This window comes from Oreochromis niloticus, linkage group LG17 (assembly GCF_001858045.2).
Source record: "Oreochromis niloticus isolate F11D_XX linkage group LG17, O_niloticus_UMD_NMBU, whole genome shotgun sequence".
Taxonomy (NCBI): Eukaryota; Metazoa; Chordata; class Actinopteri; order Cichliformes; family Cichlidae; genus Oreochromis; species Oreochromis niloticus.
In genome coordinates this window covers 8,086,829-8,099,531 of record NC_031981.2, presented here as the reverse complement: position 1 = coordinate 8,099,531, position 12,703 = coordinate 8,086,829, and the positions used below count along the sequence as shown (strand labels likewise).

General features: G+C 38.5%; 1 protein-coding gene across 18 annotated transcripts in view; it reads right to left on the bottom strand.

Annotated features, from left to right (window-relative positions):
• Positions 1–12,703, bottom strand: part of nrcama (neuronal cell adhesion molecule a) — a 60,971-nt gene that overhangs the window by 28,793 nt on the left and 19,475 nt on the right. For 17 of the 18 annotated variants that reach the window (XM_019347132.2, XM_019347139.2, XM_019347142.2 and 14 more), the window contains exon 2: positions 4,237–4,286. The exons of the other annotated variant lie outside the window; for it this stretch is intronic. The gene's annotated coding sequence lies outside the window, so the exon portion shown is untranslated. The remainder of the gene's footprint in view (positions 1–4,236; positions 4,287–12,703) is intronic. 18 annotated transcript variants of the gene reach the window in all.

The window sequence follows — 12,703 nt, the reverse complement described above, 5'->3', positions numbered from 1 at the left end:
CCTGCCTTTGCAAGACGTGAATGCTAACAGCTTTGCTCCCGGCATATTCGTGTAAAAGAGTGAGAAAATAGCTAGGGAGGACTTTGAAGGTATCATTCACACGGCCTAACAAAGGAAACAAACTGCAGTGTTCATTTTGTGACAAAAAGATTAATGGCACTAAGAATGGGATTGTTTTTTAGATCGAAACATAAAAAAAGCAGACACATCAGAGATTATTAGTTGTATAAATGCATATCATGTTGATAGACAATGAAGATCCAATAAGAGAGCAAAAGACTCCAAGTTGTCTTTTCTTCCATCAAACCAAGTTTATATACTTAAACTATAGAGGCTTTGTAAATGATAACTGCCTTAAAACAAGGACAGGGGGATACTCATCCATGCATAACTCATCAGAAGCTATTAACGATGGCTTTCATTAAAATTCGCTTCATCTGATGTCAGATTTTACGGCTGTGATATCTGGAATATTGTGTGCATTTCGCCAGGAGTAGGGACATGCTTGCTGCTGGCTGCCGACAGCCCGGTTGGGTGTGTGCAGGCATCAGTTGCGAGTGTCTCGCCTGTCTAAGGTCATCTCATCAAAAGCCATGGGCTCAGTCAGAGCCGGGGGCCGTGCTGGCTCAATCCATAAGTGATTTTTTTGTGTTTGTGTGTGTGACAGGTGGTGTGAGGAAAACTCGATAACCCTGAAAAATATGTTGATATCATGTAACAAAAGATTTTACAGCCTATATAGCCATATTGTTTTACTCGTTCAGTCACTGCAATAAATGTCAGTTTGAGCTGCAATAATTTACAGAAACATCCACATAAAATGCAATGAATGCCTCATTTAATTGCTTTATTTTTAGTGATGCATATCCATCTTTTTTGCAGTTATTCCAAAACATTTCATCTAATCACTGTATTCTTATTCTAAAATGATCTTTCACAAAGCATTTACTATAATTGCCAAGGTCTTTACCATCGATGATTAAGTTTGTGAAATGGGAAAGAAATCATCTGCACCATCTCTCAGCTATGAAATGAAAAGCAATGTTTTATTTAGCAAAATGAAGAGTAAACAGTGGTTCCAACTACACAGAAATCCATAAAAATCATGTATCTTAAAGTGTTTTAAAATAAAGATAAGTTGACACCAATTAAGGCACTGCAACTGCAGAGGCTTCTGCTTCAAGGTGGGGCTGTATAAAGTGTGAAAAAGTGTGTTTACTAAGAAGAAAATTAAAAAAACAGACCCTAAAATCAATGGGCAGTCTCATTCTAATACAGTACTACAATGTGACAGAGCATGAACCCAGCTGGGCTTGTAACCGAGCCAAGACTCATTGGTATTCCTCCGGGGTTACTGCTAGGTAAAGGGTATCAATAGATGCACATGGCTTTGGTACGTGACTCTGACATGACTTACTGTGTGTCCTATAATTTATTTTGTTTCCAGCATGTGGCTGTTTTTATCCTTCGGGGCAAGACTGTTACACCTTTAACTTACTCCCACATATGGCTCTTGCAGTGATGATATAACAAAAATAGTCACATTGTCAAACCGATTGACAGGCTAACTGACAGTGCGATCGGGGCAGGCGGGGGGAATGAAATGATGAGGGAGAAAGAAGACGGTGGGAAATTTTTAAGGCGGAACGGGCTGAAATGTTGACAGGATGGGACGGGGGAGGGGACTGATTGACAGTGTTATAGCTGCGCAACAAGCTGGCATGCCCCTTTTTTTTTCTCCTCCACCCATCTGTTCAGAAGGATTACTCATAGAGACGGGTGGACAGGAGGAGAGAGGAAGCTGGAGGAAGAGGGCAGGGAGGAGAGGAGATCCATCATTACAACCTGCGATAACTGAATTCAAACCACTTTTCCATGACTTCTTTTCAGTTAAATAAACTGCTGCGATAATGACTCACTGTTAAAATTATGGCTCACTGCAATATAGTAGAGGGCTCTCATGGGACTATTGAGGTAACAATGATAGTACCGGAAGGTGGAAACACTGTAGTGATGTGTTATGTAATTGCTGAGTGTGCTCTACTTACTAAGACTATGGCTCCCCAGCATGCTGTATAGCAGTGGCCTGTTGGTCGTGCCACTCACAAGCCATTATATTTGTTGCTGCTCAGTATTTATTTATTTATTTATTTTGTATTTATTTATTTTGTTCCTGTCTGGCAATGCAGATTTACGTTCCTAAGTGGACCTCAGTATTTGCTCGGTATTCCAAAAGCAATTACATTCTAATGCGCTGTTTAATTCTTTGTACCTCAAAGCACATTACCACTCTCTTTCCAGCCTTCTAACATTTATACATTACTACTTGATAATGACTGTAAAACTCCCTGCACTAATCTGAATGTGTTAATTCGCATCAATGCACCACGCTCCTGTCTGTTTGTGTGTCCTCTGTATGTGCACTCGAGTGTGCTGATTATCAGGTGAGCAGCAGATGATGCCAGGACATGTGGCTGCTATTTATCCAGTCATAAACAATCCCCTGTGTTCAAACAGTTGCTGAGTAATTACACTAACCTGTGGTGGCCTTTTAGGCTGCGGATTTATGGGGACTTTGGCTGTTTTTATTATGTGACCTTAAGGATTTTCCATGTTTACACTTGAATCTGTTCCCAAAAAATCTTTCATAGCATGTGCCTGACCTGTGAATACTACTCTAAATAAAATCAAACTTAAATGATCTGTTATGGCAATTTTCATGTCTTGCACTCAAGTAGCTTTACATGATTCACAGTTTCACAGTTCAAAACAATTGTCAAAAATAGGGCACTTTAGCTACTTTCACACTTATTTTAAACCAGCTGTCTTCTGATTGGCTTCCCCATTGTAAACAAAAGGGTTGACCCATAAGCGTGGTGCTGTGTCCCTGAGATTACCATATTAGGGATATCCACGCTTACTGACAGCATACAGAACCAAGAGTAAAAAAAAAAGTCTAAAACCGAGCGTTTCAAGCTTGAGCCTTTGGCCCATAGATTTTACTCGCACATAGGCTAATGGGTTGTCGTAGCTATTCAGAGGTTACAGCATCCACAAGGTTTATTCTAGTGTTCTCGCTTTTCTTACTTGTACTTGCTGAGTGTATACACTGCAGATACAAACAGGGCAGAGCCAAGACTGCAAAGGGTATCAGTCACTGCCAGCTGTGAGTCATGCTCAACACTCAGCACTTTTCATCTATGCTAACTGACCTTTTTATTTGAAGTACAGCCAGGGATTGAGCCGCTTATAAAGTTCATAAAATGATCTGTCATGTGTATTTACAAATTGAAAGATATTTGTAGGTCTGTTAGACTCATACATTCGAGTAATATAAACGTCTGTCAGAAAGAAAAAAACTCTGTATTTAGCGTATAATTGCAACCAAGTAGAGTTTATGGCTTTGTACAAACTGCAGTACCTCTTTGGCATGATACTAACCATAACACAACGGGTGCATATTACTAAGACGAAAATATAAAAAGAAATGCCAACTAAAAAAAAGCACTAGAACAGACATGCCATCAGCAAAAACTGGGGTTGGGGTATTCGAGGAAGAAGAAGCTGGCTGACACATTCAGTAACATCATTGTGCACACGTAGCATGTAGCTGCAGTAGCATTACAAGTGAATCAGAGCAAAGCATAAGCACTTTTTATAGTTACTGAACCTGGGTGACCCTCTTCTTCTACTCTATAGGTAGAAGCATTATTCTCTCGGTTATACACATAAACAATTAGAATAATTGAGGAAATTTAAAATCAACATTTCAAAAGATGTTTGAAAATTTTTAAGAAAATGATGTGAACAAGCAGCTGCTTGCTCAACGTGTTCTCAGAGAACCGTATCACAAACCGATTTTTGAATCACATTTACAGAAGAAGAATGGGTCAGCATCCCGAGAATGTCACATGTCATTCACATTGGAACAACCAGAACCAACCATCATTCAGACTCACAATTTCATCAATATATATAGAACTCATTCAGACTGCTGTCTCCTCCAATGCTGCCATATCATCAACTATATAATGACATAATCTGCTTAGCTACCCATTAATGGCTTAAACCTCTGTTTTATGTATTCTCCCTATATAATGATTTTTTTACATCTCTATGCTACTTTTAAATTCAATAATATATCACTCATTAAAGAGAGAACGATGTAAATTGGCTCATCGTGGAGAAAATGTAGTCAAGCAGTCAAAATATACTCAGAAGCAATCTCTGACTCACCTCTGAGGATTTATTCTCAGCTGCTGTTTGTCTTCAACGGATATTTCAACCTGAAAAAACAAGACGAAAATGACTATAAATAAGGAGTTTACCTCAGATTAGAAATACTATAAATAATTCACATCTAAGCATTCATGGGGAATGACGCTGACTCCTTTGACATCATGTAGCAAGGGTGCTTTTACTGCATAATATTTGGCAAAGAAAATCTGAGTATATTTAAAGTCTATCACAGCTTCCATTTATGCAAACTCAGACCAGATACCTAATCAGCATCATGTTAGAGGGAAGGAGTTGGAGTTAAAAGACATGTTCACTGCTCTCAAAAAAGACCTTGGATTTCAAAAGAGACTGAGAACCTTCAATTAACTAAATACACTTGGCAAATGCTTATTTAGGCCTCTTTGATTCATTCATTGCACAAGGCCAGTGTCACCCACCAGCACTACATAAATACATGGGCACCTCCACTATCCAGGGAATACCCAGTAAATGACTGCATATTGCTGAACACAAGGACCTCAATCAATAACCAAAATCTCTCCTGTCATTTTTATTACTTTTATCTCCAGTAGGGACACACGCACAAATGAAAGGTTACCCACCACCATACACGCACTTGCACACAGTGACCTCTGCTTTCCCCAAACGGCCGTCCCTTCGTGACCGTGAATGCCTTATCATAATCTCCCGAGAGACACTCCATTCATCTCATATTAGCAAAACAAATGTGACAGACAAAGAACGGCGGCGCATTTGGACGTGAAGCCATTAAAACTGTAGTTAGATCAGATGGGAAAGATGGTGAGTCATGCAATAAAGCAAGGTTGAGCTGTTTGAATTTACTAGATGATGTAAAAAGATGAGAGAAGGTTCTTGATCTATTACTTAGATGCTGTCACTTAGAGGAAGAACCTGAATGATCCAGCCTAAGCCCAAAATGTGATCTGAAGGAAGTAAACAATAAAAAAAAAGGAAGGTAGTTTGTTATTGTATAACCTCACCTTATAATTAAATAAACCCAGCATTGAATCCATCTTAATGAAGACGACTGAAAGTGCATTGATTTAAATGTGTCAGGATAAACTGAATGAATTTTTCATTGTGAACTGGTCTGAAATGATCTGATCCGATTTGAACTGAGCTGCATTGATCTTATCTCAGCTGAATTGAAACAAATTGAAGTGAGACAAAAGGGGGCAGACACAGATCAGGGAAAGAGGAAGAAACAGTGTGAGATGTTAATGAATGGAAGCAGGAATGTAGCAAGTCATAAAAAAAAGGCAGAGCGAGGATGATGAGGGGGAAAGAGTGCTTTTAAGAGAAAGAGATAGAAATGAAGAGACGAAGAAAGATGGGGAACAAACATTAAAAAATGAAGAGAGAGCAGGAATCAGAAACATCCATTTTTAATCGGCAAATCTAAAAGCGCTTCATCATCTTAGCGCAAGGAGGGGGATGGAGAGAGATACACATATAGTATAAAACGAGAGGAGAGCTGGGAGGTGCTACAAGAGCAAAGCTAGCAGAGCTGACCCCATGCTCTAGCAGGTTGCCATGGAGACAAAAAAAGAGACATGCAGAGAAGAATAAAGAATACAGTTTCCCTTTCAAGAAAACACTTAAACATTTGGGGACCAAACCAAACTATAACAAAACTTTGGGGGTGTATGTAGGTTTGTGTGCAAACAGTCAACTTAGCAAAAAGTAAATCTGGTTTCAATAGCTTCATAAATTAGGTGTAAAAATAACGATTATGGGTCTGCCCCAGGCCTCCTTTCATGTACGGAAAACCTCAGCCAGGAGCTCCTCACCCTATCTCTAAGGGAGAGGCCAGCCGCTCTTCGGAGAAAGCTAATTTCCGCCGCTTCTATCTGCAGTCTCGTTCTTTCGGTCACTGCCCACAAATAAGGGCTGCAACGCAGATCCACCGGTAAATCAAGAGCTAACATACATAGCCAAAACATAAAGAACAACTTGGCTCGAACAGAAACACGATTGCTTGTAAAGGTAAAAAGCAAACAAACAAACAACAAAAGAAAAACATAGAAATTGAAAAATCAATAGAACATTAAATAAATCAGAACCTGCAATTTAGAATAGTTTGTTAAAAGAGGTCTTAATATAACCTGTCAACAAGAAAAGAAAACCCCCCCAAAAAGCAGAAACTATAAGATCCTTGCCAGAGCAAGGATCGTTAGAATTATTTGAACAGAATTAAGACAATAAAAAAAAGTTAAATTAACATCTCAGTAAATAAAACAGGGATTTTAAATTTTAAATGCAGTCTTCCTTTTCCACCGTTTTCACCAACATCCTTAGCCAAACAATATATAACCGCATCAGTAATTTCCATGCACCATTTGCTTTTCCTTTCACATGGATTCAGGTAGTGAGCGATCCCACGATGCTAGGCTGAGTTTTTTGTTTACTTAACCAGCTGCTAACATCTCACTCTCGCATACCTTTGTAGCCTGGTTTTACTCAACAGAGTGATTTTACCTCAAGTGGTGTAACACGTTTGTTGTTTCCACCTTTAGCAGTAATAGTTTTCTTGAATATTTTGAAACCTACTGTGCTTTGTTGGAGGTTATTGACCGAATTCCCTTTTCCTTACTCCTGCTCCCAGACGTGCTTGTACTTGTGCAATTTATGTAGAACAGTATTGTCTTTCCATCCATTTTCTACAGCTTATCTTTTTTTTAGTAGTATTTTAATTTACAGGCTGTCAGGGTAAGTTGTATTGTTTTTAACTTGTTAGTCTGTTGGCCTGGTTGGAAAATGTTTAAGATATTCTTTAAACCTTGTGCAAGGCCCTAAAAGGAAAGTTAGGACAGCATAAACAGTATTAAAACAAACATTTTAAACTCCCCAACAAAAAGCAAAATCTGTATTTTTCACATTCACATTGTTGTTTATAATTTTAATTTCAAGTAATTTGTCATAATTTGTTTTCTCCACACTGACTTCATTTTAAACAAATGGGAATTATTTTAAAACCCAGGACAAGAGACAAGTTACCCAACAAGCACTCTACGTATGTGCTTACACCAACTAAACTGTGATCACCATTCTGGATTATTAAAGTCATATATGTGCCAAGGCCTGGTGAAATACCGCTTTGATTTATTATCTAGCTCCTGTTTCAATTAGCCTTTTGAGTTTATGAATCCACTGGGAGTCAGTAAACTGCAAGCGTCTAAATGTATCGGTGTGGGGATTTTTCATCCTGTGATAGAATAACTGACCCCAGGCATGAATAGAAATTGTGAGTGTGGGCTGTAATCCCTTAGGCCAAGGGGGCCAGAGCAATCAGCGATGGTGGCAGCTGCCTGAAAAGCACACTTAACACATGCCCTGACTGCCTGGCCTCTTCACTCCCTACCTTTAAAGTAGTGAAATATTGTGTCCAGACAAGTGTGCCATCAAGTCTTACTCGCTTACATTTGATCTCCACACACCGACTGACCTGAAGCCAGAGTGGAAGCAGCAAATACAGGCTTTCAGTCCCACAACAACAATAAGAGAGAGTTGCAGGTATTTGCGACCATGTTTTGGTTTCATTGTGAAATGAGAAGAAAAAACAAAGAAAAACGAGTGCTTCCATTGGATGTAGCACCTGAACAGTGACAAATGTCTATCTGTAGAAGCTTTTTTGTGCACTTTTTCAGACATACCATCCGTGCGTAATAACATTTTGCTGTGATTGTTTACTACCATGATTGTGCCCATGCACATCAGTCTATATGTTCCTTTAGAGACAGAAAATGACAAATGACATTATTAAGATGCGAGCCTGGTAGGGTTCAGTGGACCGATTCATAGTGTTGTATAGATATATAGCTCCCTTGGGCAAAGAAAAATTAAAATTGTATTTGATTTTCTTTAAAGAAAATTCCACCATTAATACAAGTGCTGCAGTTTAAATGTTGAAGATACCACCAGTTCCTGTCAGACTGAACCTCTTTCAGTTTACAGCTTATGCAGTCCAGACAGATGGAAATTATATAATTGTATTTCTTATGATACGGCTACATTAAAAAAGGCCACAAGTCAGTGTCAGTTTGACCTTTCAGACTGCTTTTGAAGCCTCCCCCAAAACGATTTAAACCCATACATTCCCTTGTAATGGTTGTGTGTGTGCTAGAGACACAGACTGAAAGGGAGGGTTGGTTACCATGACTGTTCTACGGGGTTTTTAATTTTAACAGTCTGTGAGCATCCTTCAGATGACAGACAGCACACATAGTCCAGTCCCACACAGAAAAGGGCCGCCAAAGAGGAGCTGGTTTTAATCAGAGAGATTTATAACCTCCCGCAAGTTTATTTCTTCCCTTCAGAGGTTAAAGAGGCAGTTCTCCCATCCGAGCTTTTCCCACTCGACACCGCACAGTGCACACAATGGAGTCATCAAGAATGTCAAACATACACACAGAGACAGAGGAGAAAGAAAGATAAATCAAGATTAAAGAACAGCAGGAAGTAGCTTTTTAATTTCATTGGCTGATTCTCTACTGAGCTTTCTGCAGCTGGGCGATGCATACTGTAAAAAAGAAAATCCAGGTATGAGATCTCTGGGGATTGATCCAATCAACAAACTCATCTCAAAGTCCCAGCAGAAGGATGAAAGCATGAGTGAAGCAGGGAGGGAGTAAAAACGTGTTTGGAGCAACAGAAGAAGAAACAGGGTGACTGTAGGGAAAGAAATGATGTGCAAGATGAGCCGATGAGCCAAAACTGGTGCAGATAAAATACTCTGACTCTGATTTAACAGAGTCAAGCCACAGTAAGAGGGTTGTGAGTGTCTGGATTCCTGCAGGCTTTATATGGAAATGCTCATTTGGGCTATAAAACTTAATTTAACATAAACATGCACTCCTACTCCTAAAGCTTTAACATTTTACTTCCTTCACAGGCCACAGATCTATGCAATTAAGCACCTTGTTTGAGTTTACTATTCAGTGACACTCCACAAGAGATAACAGCTGCTCTATCAATCTGACAAGAATCTTATGACGTCCTAAATTAACTATCATTACAAATTTCAATAATAAACTTAGAACATGAAAGCAAATGTTTAGCCTACCAGCAAGTTCACACTGCAAAAGTCTTTATCTATAGGAGTCTTTAGACTGCAGGAATTTTTTCATAATCCATGTTATTGTTGGGGGATTTGCCTTTTTTGGTGTGAAACTGAAGAACTACATTTGTGGTGGTCTTTTATGGTCTAGCAGGCTAAGTGCTCTCCTAGCATGGTCGACATATAAGTGCTTACACTAAGTGTTCTAACCAAGCGGCAACCTCGGGGGTTGAAAAATGAAACCAACATGGTGGTTCGTTTATTTGTCACTTAAAACTGACATCAAATAAATTAATCTTTTCTGTTAAAAGGTCCAAATTTATTTATGAAAAATAAATGTGGTTATAGCTTTGTACAAAATATAGTTCTCATCTCTCAATCTAAATTTCCTTTCATGACAACTTTTTATTTTTCAGCTCTTGGGTTTCTGTTAAAGTATATATGTCTTATATAAGTTATGCATTATTTTTGATTGGCATGTCTGTGCTGACCACTGTCTGTCTACTACAGTAGGTGTCTGTTCAACCAAACTGAACTGTCAGTGAGCTGTAGGTTTGAGTACCAAACTTAAACGGTAAATGGGCTGGTACTTATATAACACCTTTGTTCTCAAATTGAGACCAAAAAAGCACTTCCTACTAAAAGTCTCATTTGCATAGACTCACACATGGATGCATCGGGCTCAATTGAACATTCAGTAAGAATACTTCAACATGTAGATGGAAAAAGTCGATGGATCGATCTACCAACCTTGGTAGATGATCCACTGCCATTCCTAAAGTACTGTTTCACACTAAATCAGCTGGTTCCAAACCTCAGAGCACACCAGGGTTAGGGGATGTGTGGTCACTCCTGTGACATGTTGAAACCAAACAAACACGTTGGGCAATGGCGGCAGTGGCACCCAAAAACCAAAAACCGAAATCTCAGGTGTGGTTACACTTTTCAAAACTCAATGCAGAAAATGCTTTCTTTAACATCTTTATTGCAGAATGTAAAGCTGGATATGGCAACACATCTAACCTGAAGAAAAACCTGGTAAAACACAAAATACAATTAAAAGCTGAGTGTACTGGATTTGAAGCTAAATTTATTGACACACATGCTAACTTTAGCCTCCCTGTTCTCTAGCATAGATCAAGCTTAGCCCCTATCATAAACAAACATGTTATGTCAGATAGTATGTCTATGTTTAACATTTAACTCTAATCAAAAATCGAATACCATGTAAAATTATAACATATTATCACTATAAGAGTCATGTCAACATCACAGACATTTTTTTCAGGCAGTTTCCTTTGAAAGAACTAGTACCAGATTTGGTTACTTTCATATTTAAAACAAATTCCATACCAAATCCTTCTGTGTTATTACTTTCTGGATCATTTTGGATGTGCTGTTTCATTCATTGTATCAAAAGTACTATTTAAGAAGTCTGTGCTCCGCTTCCTGGTCAGTAAAATTTTTGTATTATTTATCCACGTCTGCACTAATTAGCAAGTATCTTTATCTGTGCATCTTGCTAACCAAGTTGGTTATATCCACTCCAAATACGGTTAGTTCACACTCAAGAAATGGCAATATTAGAGCTTCAAAACAGCAGTCCACAACCATCTTTTATATCTTTTACAGTATATGGGTCACAAGCATGTATAAATAAGCTTAAACCACCATTTTAAAAAACTTGTGTAAACATTAACAAAAGGCTGAAAATTTGAAAAAAAGTTCTTAATGTAGGGCTTAAAAAACACACAAACACAAGAGTAATGGGTTGACAGTGAAGTTGGGGCTATTAAGCCTGCATGCAACTGAGGAAATACATCACCATTTTCACTGGCATACCAACAAATGACCAACTTTAATCAATTCAGCATACATAAGAGCTAATATATAATGATATATTGAAGGTTATATAGCTCTTGGGGAAGGCCCCACTACACAAACACAGCCTTTATAACAAGTAAAGCAGCGCAGTAAAAGAGCTGCACATTTTTATTGAAAGAGACCTTTTAGACACCTATTCTGGTTAATGAGGCACAGGTCTACACCAGTATACTGGACATTGTGAGAAGAATTTGGTTTGAAAATATCTTAAATATCCAGTACAGTATGACTGCTATAAAAAAACTAGGCCGCACAGAGCTTTAACTAGTGTCGCCATAGAGAGTGTCAAACAGAGTAGCACATGAAAACTTAACAGAGTAGGACGCGACACGTCAGAAACATGCTTAAAAAAAACTCCATACAGCCAGAACCCCGGAGACCCTCTTAACGAAAGCAACAACACAAAAGGGATGTAAGGAAAAGCAAAGATGGAGGCAGATGTAGAACTATCGCTGAGAGTGAAAACGAGTGGAGGACACTGAGAAACAGAACAGTGGAAATGAGAGTGTGAGGAACAAAAGGCTTGTTTAAAAAAGGGTGAGCAAACAGCAGAGGTATATGGCCCTATAGGACGCCTTGGAAACATCTAATATTGACTGCACATCTTTCACCTCACAGAGAGAAAGGCAGAAGAAGAACAGATGAGGATTGAGGCCTCCTAATATTAGTAACAGAAGTGGAGAGGGATTTCTCTAAGTGATCTCATTAATTTAAAACTCCTCAAATACAAAAAAAAAGAAGTTCTCAGGCTTAAAGCTGTGATGAGGAAGTGAGAAGCTCATACAAAAGCTTTCTGTGTCAGCAATGTGCAGATCTGCCTGGCAGTGTGCTGTAACCAAGAGATTAAAGTAAATGGGATATCACGTTTTCCACTTTGGTTTAAGACAGGCACAGCATGAAGACTGATGCTTGATTGTAGCTTTATCAGACTAAGAAGCACATTTCTCCCTCTCCTGTCAGTCTTACTCCAGACAAACAAAAACCTTGCAGGAACAGCCATCTTGCACAGGAGACTCTAGCTCCTGTTTATTAGTGTGTTTATTAGGATTACTGAAAGCACAGCAGGTGTAGTATTCATACATATGCCCTAGTATTATGTTATGAATGATTTTTCTAGTTAAAAATAAAAATATTACGCACCTATTTTTTTAACCTATTCTTTTCCATTTATGTTACACAGTCAGTGTAATGAGGCAATGTTAAAAAGGATTATGTTCAGGGACTAAATACCCGTGGCTAAGTGCTTTAAAAGGCCACTTCAGGGATCTGAACAGTGACTAAATAAGATTTGAAAACACTCAATCAAGCTGTGTCTCAGCTATTAATTAATTGTTTATTTAAGATATCAGCCCAGCCTATATCTTATTGGAACGATAACGTCCTTTAAAAAGTCAATATGCCAGCCAGGCCTCATGAACATTTGTGAAATACTCACGTTTGTTTGCATGTTTGTTTACAATTTTTACATTTTTTAATGCAATATAGGACATATTTTATGTTAGG